This window comes from Oncorhynchus nerka, unplaced genomic scaffold (assembly GCF_034236695.1).
Source record: "Oncorhynchus nerka isolate Pitt River unplaced genomic scaffold, Oner_Uvic_2.0 unplaced_scaffold_3753, whole genome shotgun sequence".
Classification (NCBI taxonomy): Eukaryota; Metazoa; Chordata; class Actinopteri; order Salmoniformes; family Salmonidae; genus Oncorhynchus; species Oncorhynchus nerka.
This window is the reverse complement of record NW_027037543.1, coordinates 6,412-20,327: the sequence shown is the minus strand read 5'-3', so window position 1 is coordinate 20,327 and position 13,916 is coordinate 6,412. Positions and strand designations below refer to the sequence as shown.

Genomic DNA, 13,916 nt, shown 5'->3' with positions numbered 1-13,916 from the left:
TGCAGTGAGTGAGTGGACCTATAAGTTTCTGTATAAATAAAGGAATGGAAATACCTTTCCAAGAGTCTGAATAGGTCCTTTGTTTAGGGAAAATATCCTGTACATTAACACTGTGCCAAAGTTTTAGGCAGGTGTGAAAATGCTGTAAAGTAAGAATGCTTTCAAAAATAGAAATGTTAATTTATATTTATCAATTAACAAAAAAATCTACATCAAATGAATATTTGGTGTGACCACCCTTTCCCTTCAAAACAGCATCAATTATTCTAGGTACACATGCAGACAGTTTAAAGGAACTTGGCAGGTAGGTTGGCCCAAACGTCTTGGAGAACTAACCACAGTTCTGTGGATTTAGGCAGCCTCAGGTGCTCCTCGCTCTTCATGTAATCCCAGAGAGACTCGATGTTGAGATCAGGGCTGTGTGGGGGCCATACCGTCACTTCCAGAACTCCTTCACGCTGAAGATAGCGAAAGCCGTTAAGAACTGTGTGTTTGGGGTCGTTGTCATGCTGCAGAATAGATTTGGGGACAATCAGATGCCTCCCTGATGCTATTGCATGATGGATAAGTATCTGCCTGTACTTCTCAGCATTGAGGACACCAAATCCCCAACTCCATTTGCAGAAATGAAGCTCCAAACTTGCAAGAAATCTCCACCATCCTTCACTGTTGCCTGCAGACACTCGTTTGTGTACCACTCTCCAGCCCTTCAGCAAACAAACTGCCTTCTGCTACAGACAAATATTTCACATTTTGTCCAGAGCACCTGCTGCCATTTTTCTGCACCCCAGTTCCTGTGTTTTCGTGCATAGTTGAGTCACTTGGCCTTGTTTCCACATCGGAGGAATGGCTTTTTGGCTGCTAGTCTTCCATGAAGGCCACTTCTGACCAGACAGTAGGTGGGTGCACTAGGGTCCCACTTTTCTGCCAATTCTGAGCTGATGGCACTGCTGGACATCTTCCGATTGTGAAGGGAAGTAAGCATGATGTGTCTTTCATCTGCTGCAGTAAGTTTCCTTGGCCAACCACTGCATCTACAGTCCTCAACGTTGCCCGTTTCTTTGTGTTCTTCAAAAGAGCTTGGACAGCACATCTGGAAACCCCTGTCTGCCTGGGAGAGACCTTACTGATGTAGTATAAATACCTTGTGTCTTGTTGCTGTGCTCAGTCTTGCCATGGTGTATGACTTTTAACAGTAAACTGTCTTCAGCAACCTCACCTGGTTAGGTGAACATGGCTGTTCCTCCCAGAGTTGTATTCCTCCTACACAGCTGTTTCTGTTTCAGTTAATGATTGTGTTTCAACCTACATATTGAATTGATGATCATTAGCACCTGTTTGGTATAATTGTTTAATCATACACCTGACTATATGTCTACAAAATCCCTGACTTTGTGCAAGTGTACCTAGAAGAATTGATGCTGTTTTGAAGGCAAAGGGTGGTCACACCAAATATGGATTTGATTTAGATTTTTCTTCTGTTCACTCACTTTGCATTTTGTTAATTGATAAATATGATCTATTAACATGTCTACTTTTGAAAGCATTCTTACTTTACAGCATTTCTTTACACCTACCTAAAACTTTTGCACAGTACTGTATTTCTTGACATGACCTTACGGATATATTTTATATGTATTGTCATTTGATGACATATCAACTGGATTTAACATGGTGATTACTAATTGTTTAAAAAAACATGTGAAAATACAACACGTGACAAGATAATTATCTAAGTGAATAGGAAATTACATAAATCTCCATTTTAACTTTTTAAATTATAATGTAAATTATGACAAACTATCATTACAGGTCATCATTATGCTAGTGAACATTACCAGAAAAGTAATACAATTACAATAAAGTAACAGGCTTGACTAAAGGCCTTCCATTTTAAATAATAGAAAAGATATTGGTTAGGGGTGAATAAGCAACTGTTTTATTTTTCATACAAGGCTTTCAGTAACATATTTCCCGGAAATATTCAATAGAGTACCACAGTATGAGTCATTATACCCATAAAACTAGCGGGGTCAACAGGAAATAGGTTAATAATTTTATTCATTTTTTCCCATGAGGGGGTTTAGTAACACTTAAAATAAGGGCTGTGTTTTGTGTAGAGGCTTACCTAGATGACATTTTGATAACCATGCCTAACTCTCTTGGACAAGGTGACTTTTATCAATATATTCGCCTGTATTTTACCCAAAAATGAAATGATAATTGGCTACAAATGCCATGATGATCTGGACGGACATCAATCAGGGTAAAGGTAAGAATCTCTGGATTAACTATCTAATGTTGGCTAAATGTAGTAATGAATAAATTGGCTAAACTTCTGTTAGAGAAGGTGTCAGCTAGAGATGACGTGCAGGAGTTTGCATGTAGTAGTGCATGATGCTAATTAGCATTTTTGAATCTGAGCGTAAATGGAGCCGAATATATTTATAAAAGTCACCTTGCCCGAGAGGTTTATATGGTTATCAAAATGTCACGCCAGGATAAGCCTACACGGAGTACAGCCCTTATTTTTAAGTGTTTCTAAAAATCCACTATGGGAAAAATGAATGGTGGAAAGATTATTGGAACCATTTCCCTGTTGGACCGCTAGGTTTTATGGGTATTATGACGCTGCCACTGTGGTGCTCAATAAACCACAACAGAGAGGAAGAGGCGAGGGAGAGAGTTTACTCCGCCCAAACTCTGTCCATGAAACAGGCCACGAAGTGAGGCATTTTCAACAAAAAATGTAATTGCTAATTTGTTACATGAGGCTTATTTGATCTGTTATAAGTTTCATAATGGTTCTGTTAGAAATTCGCTGATATATGTGGACGCACGTGCCATTTCGGAAACAAAAAAACTATTTTATATCGTTATTCAGACACGTATCTGTCCTTTCATTGGCTAGAATGTTCTCACCTGATCTGGCCTCCTCCCTCCTGCCTTCCATCTTTGAGGACATGTAGTTCCATTGCTTGAGCGGTCACTCGATTATCTTGTCAATATAATAGACCATTTGACCACATTATGTGAAAACGATTTGATTGGTCACACGTCGAGGTGATGTTAACAGGGATTGTATCTGCCAAGGACAAGCTTCGGAAATGCGTTTTCTTCTTTCCGCCCTCTTTTCATTCTTTTCATAAAAATACTAGAGAAGTAAACAGCGAACATGGAGGAATTGAGCGCCGTAGGAGAACAGGTTTTCGACGCTGAATGCATCCTGAACAAACGACTAAGAAAGGTTAGATGTTGTAAAATATAATTTTTCTTCATATCCCAAAAATATTTTCTGCCCACAGTTTAGTAACATTTCCCTCTCTATTTTCGCAGGGGAAGTTAGAGTTTCTTGTAAAGTGGAGGATGGTCATCCAAGTAAGTACAAGGGTGCGCAGCTGCGAGTGCAGCCTCAAACAATGAAACAACAACAACGTGTCGCTTTTTGCTTCACTGTTGTAGTAAAGGATTCATACTATTCCCTAAATTTGCTCGAAAACATGCTGCACGTGAAAACGAGAAATTATGTTTTTACGCTTACCTCCTGCTGCTATTATTACTATTATTGTTGTTGGTTTTAAGGTTTGGAAATGAACCTAGTTAGTTATGCAAAACAAACAGACCGTTTTGGTTTCTCGTATTCAATATCTGCTGGTTTGTTCATTTGACATTTTATCAGTAATTAGCCACAAACTAGGCTATAGAAACTCTTATTTGATCATTCGCTTACTGGAGCTCAAGTGGTTTATCAATCTAGTTTTATTGATAAATAAATTACAAGCAGGAGTTGGTAGAATTTTGTGTTGGGAAACGTATGCCGAGTTTCTCACACATCCCACAAACTACAGTGTCCAGTTGGTACACTTGCCTAATTTTTGATTAGTTGTTTAAATGTATGTGATATAGTTTATTTATTGCCTAACGTGACTCGGTAGTATACGTAAATCAGTCTTTTCCTCCAGCTGCCAGCGCCCCTGTCAAGCAGTTGCCCTTTCCCTTGTCCCTTCTGTTTCATTGTTGCTATTAATCCCATCATCAATGGGCATTCTGCCTGTCACTCACACCCTGTTCTTAACCAAATCCTCACATTGCTGTCGGATTCTGCCAGCGCCATCGACTTGTTTATATCACAACAAGTAAATAACTGACCAAGTAAGACGTGGCTGGAAATTATAATGTGCATGCCACCTGCAATCTTTTCTACATTAACTCAACATTGTCCCCCTTGAGATTCTCTGATTCCTGTGAAGGTGGCAGATCCTACACACTTGGCTTTAAATAAACTTCTCTCCTTATCTTCCCCTTTGCTATGTAGTTAAGCCTCCCACTCACAGCTCTTGCATATGCCTCCTATCTCTACACTAGGCCTCCTTTCTCTAATCACTATGTTAGGTTACACCAGGCCTCTTATCTCTACACAGTCACTAGGGTATAGGTTATGTAGGTCTCTAGTCACTAGGTTAGGTTACACCAGGCCTCTTATCTCTACACAGTCACTAGGGTATAGGTTATGTAGGCCTCTAGTCACTAGGTTAGGTTACACTAGGCCTACATTTCATTAGTGGTACACTATGGTCCAATCAGTGCATTGACTAACTTGTATCATCAACTTTTACCAAGAAGTACTGCAATGTGGACATTTGAAGTGATTTGAGTATTTTGATGGACATATTTTCCTTTTGCTTCAGGCACAATAGCTGGGAGCCCCAAGCGAACATCCTTGACCCAAGATTATTGGCTGCATTTAACAAGAGGTGAGTTTCTATTTGCCCAGGAACTCACTGAGTGAGCTATCCACTATATCCAAACAATGCCCTCTGAAATGCTCCAGCAGGGGTTAATAGTGCCCCATTCAAGCCAATGTGGAGTCCACAGATACAATCCTTGTTTTCAGGCTGTAAACACATCGATATGAGTTTAGGTTTCCCCAGCCCTTCAAGTTTTATTTGATGGTCGCTCTGTTCAAAATACATTTGATATAAAAATACATTATTTTGTATTGGTAAGGGATAAAATAATGCATTTGTAAAATAAAAGAGTCATAAATGCCAGTTAATCTTAAAACTGAAGCAGGAAAAATATTTCATTTCAAATGTATACTTTCCTTGCAAACATATACATTTGTAGAAGGATAACAATGATTTAAATGCATATACAGCAGGAAATGACGGGTGGAACAAAAAACAGGAACCGAATTTCCAAAAGTGAAAGCATATCTAATGTTTTCAGATGAGCATCTGGGGATTTGTATTTGCAACACCTGATTTGTTTTTGCCCAGCATTGGGCTTTGCAAGACCAGACAATACTTCATGAACACACAGTCCATATGTCTCTGTCAAGAAGAAGGCTACAAGTCTTGGATCACAGTGTATATGTTTAGTGATAGAATACCCTCTCCTCCGATGGTTTCCAAAACACTCAACAGTGCTTGTCTATATCCTTGACTCCTGCTCTACTTCTACCATAACTACTGCTGAAGACTGTTTCCTATATTTTGTTTTTACAGTGAACAAGAAAAGGAAATTCTGATCTGCAAGAGAGGGAAAAGGCCGAGGGGAGACCTCGAAAAGTTGTGGTATGCTTTCCTCAAGACCTTTACAAATATTGAAAAGTATTTTCAACTAAAATGTAATAAATATAATGTAATATGACTTCTCTCTTCCTCATTTCAGGAAACTGTGCCTGAAGTGTCAAAGTCAAGCAGTTCTTCATCATCGTCATCTTCGTCTGGCTCATCCTCGTCATCATCTTCCTCTTCCTCCTCATCGGATGTTTACGACGACGATAACAATAATAGAAAGGCAAAGCCGGGTCCCAGAACACGGAGCTCCACCCTGTCCTCAGAAGAAAGCACAGATTGTTGTGGCCAAGCCGGAGCCCCAGAGGAAGAAGCGAGGCAGGAAAGCACTGCCTGCAGAAATGAAGGCCATTCAACAGAACAAGGGCCAGCGCAAGATCATAAAGACAGTTGCCAAAGACTCCCTGCAGACCTCCGAGGTGGAATCAAGAAACCCTTTCACCCAGCCAGCTTCACCTTCATGGGGTTGAACAGCAGAGGCCCTCTGAGTGTCCAGGGCAGATGTTCCCTGCCCAGGGTGGGACTACTAAAAACTCCATGAACACTGCAGCCTCTGGCCGGTCAAATACCTCAGCTTCTCTTTCAACCAGAGATCCAACCAGGCAAGTCACGCTTCTGACTTCAAATTGTCAGTCTCTGATGTGGACAGTGGAGCAGGTTTGGACTTAAAAACGACTGCAAGCAAATCTGGAGTAGCAGTGTTGAATTTGCATAACTCCAAACTCTCAACCAGCAATGGCAGCCACAAGGAGCTTTTCAGCCACAGCTGGGTTCCCCAACGGGCAGAAGAAACCAGATGCCCCTGGGCAAACACACCACTGCAGCAGGTACCCAATAACAAACCTGCTTCCCCCTTCTCCACTCCTAGAGGCCCTGCCAACCAAGCTGCAAGCCTTCAGGCACTAAACCTGCAGAGTGTGAACAAATCAACACAGGGCAACGGTACTCAGGCAATGGCACCGCGCCAGTGTCAACCTGCGAAGCACCCGCCAACCCAGCACGGAAAAAACACAGTTGGTCAGTATGGTCAAGAGCAAAATCCTGTACAGAGTCCTGCACGCCTGGTGGACAACTGCCCAGAAAGAACCATCCTGGAGTTGATAAGGTCAAAGCTGAGGAGTCCAGTGAAGTGGGTTTCACGGCAGAGAGGCCTGAGAGGCTGACTACAACAAGGGCACAAGGGAGGGTTGAGAAAAAGCATTGTCCAGAACCCTCCGCAGAGGCCAGAGACATCCTGGGCAAGCGGGGAGAGATCTGCCTCAAAGACCGTGGCAAGCAGGCCAAGGTCCTCCTGGAGTGAGATGAGCACCGGTGAGGCACCTCAGACTCTGACCAGGATTCTCCCTACCCAAGTAACAGTCAGGACTTGTCCATCTCAGTCCAGAACGGCCAGGACTGGAAGCCCACTGACAGCCTGATCGAACATGTGTTTTGTTACTGACGTCACTGCCAACCTTGTCACTGTCACAGTCAAGGAGTCCCCAACCAGTGTGGGCTTCTTCAACATACATAATTATTGACTGAACACCGGCACTGAGCTGCCTAGCAAAGGGGCTGCAAAGTAGACAGCAGAGGCCTTAAGTGGGGTATTGAATGAAGTAGACGAGTTAGAGCAGTGTTAATGCACATCGGTTTACTGCAGTGATGTGAAGTGTCCCCTTCTCTACAATGTATTCATCTGAAATCTGCAGACTTACTCTTAACTCTTTTGCTTTGTTCTGTTAGTAAAACAATGTACTTTTGATATATTGTACATGCAACAAAACAAGCTAATCAACTGGAGGAAAGCTTTGTCTTAAGGGAACTATTCAGGGCCAAGTGTAAACTAGATTGGTAACTTGTTTGATTACAAAGCAGTAATGCAACTCTTATGGATGTCATTGTAATGTAGCTACCTCTAGTTTAATCCAGCTCTCGTTTTGTATTCAATATTCTTGTGAAGTTCTTCTGGAACGGCAAACTTGGAAGTACTGTTTTTTTCCCTTGAGTATAAGATGTTGTGACCATTACAATCAATTTGCCAATTCACATTAGTGTAAAGGACAAATAATAGCAACATTTTCTTAGGCAACATTTTCCAATTTGAAAATGTTGTAATTACTGGAAGAGCTCTTGAAGCTATAACATTAACAAAGAAGTTTGCAAGGGCAAACCCGGTGTTGCGTTGAGGACCAAGTTCTCATCAGTTGAAAATACATTTAATTCCTCAGTGCAGTCAGTCTTATCAGTGAAGTATTCCATCCAGGCTGGAGTACGAGGGAAGAAGATACACTCATCTCTGTTCTCCTTAGTGCTCAGATAAGACCGGTTACTGGCCGAGGTAACTCCTCTCCCTTCAGGTCTGTGCCCCCATAACCCCACTAGAGCATTCACTGGCGGGTGTACTCCTGTCAAAACTGGTGATTATTATGGACGAGCTCAGTGAATAATTGTCGGTATAGATATGGCAGGATGATGGACAGCACACCTGACGTGACTCCTCCCCCTACCCCAGCCAGAGTTCCCCGTGTGAGGTGCCTCTTTGTGCCTTTATGAGTGCTGAGGGCAAGGGATTTCACCACTGTAGGAAGGGTGGAGGCAAAGGAAACCCAACAATGAACTAACTGCCTGATATTGTTTTTCCTTGACCACAAAAAACACACCAGATCGAGTATTTAGCAGCTGGTGTTCAAAGTGTAGGCCGATGAAATGCTAGATATTTTCCTTTGTTACATGCAGTGTGCATACATACACACACCACAATCTCATTTTTACTCGGCTGCATGGGATCAGGAGTTAGGCTCTGCTACTCACAAAAGAAAATGTGTTTATCTGATGTAACTGAAAAGAAACCACAACGTCTACTGTCTTTCTGCTCCCTAGAGAGGAGAGTTTAGCTACACCACTTCTGAACTCCCCACTCTAATCGTACTCTGCAGACCATGCTTTAAAATGTTTTACCCAAATGAATCAACAAAGGCGTTACCCCAAAGAGAGCTAACGTGTCAGGTTTGCAGAGAAGGATGGTTATTCTAGTGCATCTGTTCATTATACACAGAGGTGGTAATCATTGCTCTCTCCTTGTTTAAATCTTGCCACGCAGATGCACTGTTTGAAAGTGCTGTTGTGTCATGATGTAACCTATGTGGTAGTGTATTGTTTAAACAAATACAACAATATATGTTTTTAGTGAGAATTCTGGAGACAACATTTGAGTGTGATTTGATCTCATACAGATCAGAGTAGCTAGGCATTGTCCAGACATGTCCAGGTATTGACAAGATTTACAATACTAACATATTTACGGTCAAATTGACTAGACTAGGACCAGAAACCACTTAGGTTGTTTTAAGTGCTTGTATTCAGCTGTTTATGTTGATGGTTTCTATATGCCATAAACACTATTTGAAGCTATCTGGACCCTGGATTTGAAAAAAAAATGATCAAATATGTTCATATGCAAACATTACTGACATGATTAATCAGAACCTTGAAGGAAGACAAGGCATTGTGCCTTGATAGGTGAGAAATGACCCTCATCCACATGGTTTCTTAAATGTTAATGACATTTGACAATTTATGGGAGGATGGGGTACTTACAACTGGATTGCTTTGATAATTGTATCTCACATTTGACATTAGCTGGAGCCAGACTTTTTACAGGTTTTATGTTTTCCTCGCTCCATTTCCCAAACTGACGCGAGGGAGTGAATGCATACAACAAAAGACCATTGTTGGGCTGTGGTCTTTACACATTCGTAATCTTCTTTTGATATACTAACCATTTCAACTGAAGGCTGTATTCTTCAAACTATTTATTTAAACGAGGTCTTCAGGATAGGACAATGTCACCAATCTTTGTATTGTGCATGTTGTCGTGATATTAACCTTTTAATAAATAGTACTTTCTTAATAAGTCTGGTAATCATTTCTGTTTTCACTGATCATGTTGGGGGTGCCCCTTAACCCTCAACGCATAATGCCAACCCAAGTCATACATTTTCTGTTAATTTGCCTTAGTATTACAAATTCTGCTGAATTTAAATAGCCAATAGGAGTCTGAATTAAATTATTAGGTACGTGTATGTGCGAGTGTGTGTTACAAAAATACTTAGCAAAAATACTCTTTGCAGGAGATCCTGAATATAATGTAGTTATTCATTCAGTCACTAGATGCTGCTGTTGCATTTCAAACAAGGCCCATTCAGAATGGCGTACTATGTTTTTCCCCTGTAGGTGTAACAGATGGATGGGTTCACCAATGTAAGAGGGGTCGCACTCACGGGGTTGTGAGACTTGCTGTTCCATTTGAAAAGCACATACTCTCTGACAGATCAAATCACTATCTGGTTTAGCTCTCTAATTGATCCAATTGGAAATATATAATTTCCTTCATTCTACAGTGTGTTCTAATCTACAGCCCCTCCGCCTCTATGTGCCTGGTCACATCCTCCTTGGCTTTGGTTTTGACTTCACTGTAATAACACATATCTACAGTACCAGTCAAAAGTTTGGAATCACCTACACATTCCAGGGTTTTTATTTTTTTACAATTTTCTACACTGTAGAATAATAGTGAAGACATCAAAACTATGAAATAACACACATGGAATCATGTAGTAACCAAAAGTGTTAAACAAATCAAAATATATTTTATACTTGAGATTCTTCGGTGACATCACCAAAGTCAATGATCGGTAGGATAGTCAGTTTTACGAGGGTATGTTTGCAGCATGAGTGAAGGATGCTTTGTTGCAAAATAGAAGCTGATTCTAGATGTAATTTTGGATTGGAGATGCTTAATATGAGTCTAGAAGGAGAGTTTACAGTCTAACCAGACACCTAGGTATTTGTAGTTGTCAGAACCATCCAGAGTAGTGATGCTAGACGGGCGGGCAGGTGCGGGCAGCGATTGGTTGAAGAGCATGCATTTAGTTCTACTTTTATTTAAGAGCAGTTGGAGGCCACGGAAGGCGAGTTGAATGGCATTGAAGCTCGTCTGGAGGTTTGTAACACAGTGTCCAAAAGAAGGACCAGAAGTATACAGAATGGTGTCAGTCTGTGTAGAGGTGGATCAGAGAATCGGCCCAATTGAACCCTGTGGTACCCCATAGAGACTGCAAAGAGGTCCGGACAACAGGTCCTCCGATTTGACACACTGAACTCTGTCTGAGTAGTTGGTGAACCAGGTAGTTGGTGAACCAGTAGTTGGTGAACCAGGCGAGGCAGTCATTTGAGAAACCAAGGCTGTTGAATCTGCCGATAAGAATGTGGTGATTGACAGAGTCAGCCTTGGCCAGGTCGATGAATACGGCTACACAGTATTGTCTTATATATCGATGGCGGTTATGATATTGTTTAGGACCTTGAGAATGGCTGAGGTGCACCCATGACCAGCTTGGAAGCCAGATTGCATAGCGGAGAAGGTACGGTGGGATTCAAAATGGTCGGTGATCTGTTTGTTAACTTGGCTTTTGAAGACCTTAGAAAGGCAGGGTAGGATAGATATAGGTCTGTGACAGTTTGGGTATAGAGTGTCTCCCCCTTTGAAGAGTAGTCACCTGGAATGCATTTCAATTAACATGTGTGCCTTGTTAAAAGTTCATTTGTGGAATATCTTTCCTTCTTAATGTGTTTGAGACAATCTGTTGTTGTGACAAGGTAGGGGTGGAAGACAGAAGATAGCCTTATTTGGTAAAAGACTAAGTCCATATTATGGCAAAAACAGCTCAAATAAGCAAAGAGAAACAACAGCCCATCATTACTTTAAGACATGAAGTTCAGTCAATGTGGAACATTTAAAGAACTTTGAAAGCGCTATGATGAAACTGGCTCTCATGAGGACTGCCTCAGGAAAGGAAGACCCAGAGTTACCTCTGCTGCAGAGGGTAAGTTCATTAGAGTTACCAGCCTCAGAAATTCCTGCCCAAATAAATGCCTCACAGAGTTCAACTAACAGACACGTCTCAACATCAACTGTTCAGAGGAGACTGCATGAATCAGGCCTTCATGGTCAAATTGCTGCAAAGAAACCACTACTAAAGGACACCAATAATAAGAAGAGACTTGCTTGGTCCAAGAAATACGAGCAATGGTCATTAGACTGGCGGAAATCTGTCCTTTGGTCTGATGAGTCCACATTTGAGATTTTTGGATCCAACCGCCGTGTCTTTGTGAGATGCAGAGTAGATGATCTCTTCATGTGTAGTTCCCACCGGGTCAGCATGGAGGATGAGGTGTGATGGTGTGGGTGCTTTGCTGGTGATCTATGCATAGTCACTTTAATAACTCTACCTACATGTACATATTACCTCAATTACCTCAACACCGGTGCCCCCGCACATTGACTCTGTACCAGTACCCCCTGTACTTAGCCCCGCTATTGTTATTTACTGCTGCTCTTCAATTATTTGTTATTCTTATCTCCTACTTTATTTTTTTGTATTTTCTTAAACTGCATTGTTGGTTAAAAACCTGTTGAGTGTAGGGGCAGTATTTTGATGTTTGGATGAAAAACGTATCCAAATGAAACTGCCTATTTCTCAGGCCAAGAATCTAGAATATGCATATAATTTTCCGATTAGGATAGAAAACACTTCAAAACTGTCAAAATATTGTCTGTGAGTATAACAGAACTGATATTGCAGGCGAAAACCTGAATAAAATCCAACAAGGAAGTGCCTAAGAGAAACAAATTTCCCTGTTCCATTGCATGCCTTCCCTCCATTTAAAGGGATATCAACCAGATTCCTTTCCTATGGCTTCCACATGGTGTGAACAGTCTTTAGACATAGTTTCAGGCTTTTATTCAGAAAAATGAGCGAGAATGATCACAGCAGTGGATGGCTGGGTGCCAGCAGAGTTTTGCATGCTAACAGCTTGGAGCAGACATTTTCTCTCTCTCTCCTATTGAAAAAGATACAGTCCGGTTGAAATTTGTAAGTCGCTCTGGATAAGAGCGTCTGCTAAATGACTTAACCTGTTGCTTCTACTCGACGCTGTCCCAACCAGAGCTCTGAAATGCAATGCGCTACGCTAAATGCTAATAGTATTAGTTAAAACTCAAAAGTTCATTAAAATACACATGCAGGGTATCGAATTAAAGCTACACTCATTGTGAATCCAGGCAACAAGTCAGATTTTTAAAATGCTTTTCGGGCGAAAGCATGAGAAGCTATTATCTGATAGCATGCAACACTTTTTAAAAGACCCACAGGGGACGTAAACAAAATAATTAGCATTTCGGCGTTACACAAACCGCACAATAAAATAGAAAACATTCATTACCTTTCACCATCTTCTTTGTTGGCACTCCTAGATGTCCCATAAACACTATTTGGGTCTTTATTTCGATTAAATCGGTCCATAAAAGCCTAGATATCGCTATATGTAGACTGTGTGATAAACGAAAAACATCGTTTCAAAACGTAACGTAATTTTTAAAATTCAAAAAGTCGACGATAAACTTTCACAAAACACTTCGAAATACGTTTGTAATGCAACTTTAGGTATTAGTAAACGTTAATAAGCGATAAAATTCATCAGGAGGCGATGTAAAGATCATTAGCTGTCCGTCTGGAAAAATGTCCGGCTAGAAACTCAAATCAGAAAATATCCGGTCCTAGACCGATTTAGATACGGGTGTCCTGCATGTGTTTGACCAAGAAAAACTTGAAGGGAAATGACAGACTCTAGACACTGTGTGGAGCTGTAGGTACTGCAACCTCATTCAATTAATTGTGGTTCACCTTTATCAATGTGGGATCAAGTAGCGCATGGATATATTTTCCCATTTCAGTGATCAGTTTTTCCTGTGCTTTTCGATGTAAATGCCGTTCTGGTAAAGCCACAGCAGTGATTTAACCAGTTTTTAAACGTCTGAGTGTTTTCTATCCACACAGACTAAGCAAATGCATATACTATATTCCTGGCATGAGTAGCAGAAACTGAAATGTTCTTGTGATTTTTAACAGAATGTTCAAAAAAGTAGAGGGTCGACTGAAGAGGTTAAATGTAAATGTAAATATTATCGCTTATTTATTGTAAAAACAACCTTAGGATTGATTATAAAAAACGTTTGACATGTTTCTACAAACTTTACGGATATTATTTTGAATTTTCGTCTGCCCGTCATGACCGGGCTGAGCCTGTGGATTTCTGAACAAAACGTAACCAAATGGGAGTATTTTGGATATACAAATAATCTTTATGGAACAAAAAGGAACATTTATTGTGTAACTGGGAGTCTCGCGAGTGCAAACATCCAAAGATCATCAAAGGTAAGCGATTCATTTTATTGCTTTTCTGACTTTCATGACCAATCTACTTTGCTGCTAGCTGTTTAATGTTTTGTCTGCT

The 13,916-nt window shown here is 40.9% G+C and overlaps 1 pseudogene; it reads left to right on the top strand.

The window, feature by feature from the left end:
* Window positions 1-3,171: 3,171 nt before the first annotated feature.
* On the top strand, window positions 3,172-7,104 carry LOC135566687 (chromobox protein homolog 2-like; annotated as a pseudogene).
* Window positions 7,105-13,916: the final 6,812 nt, after the last annotated feature.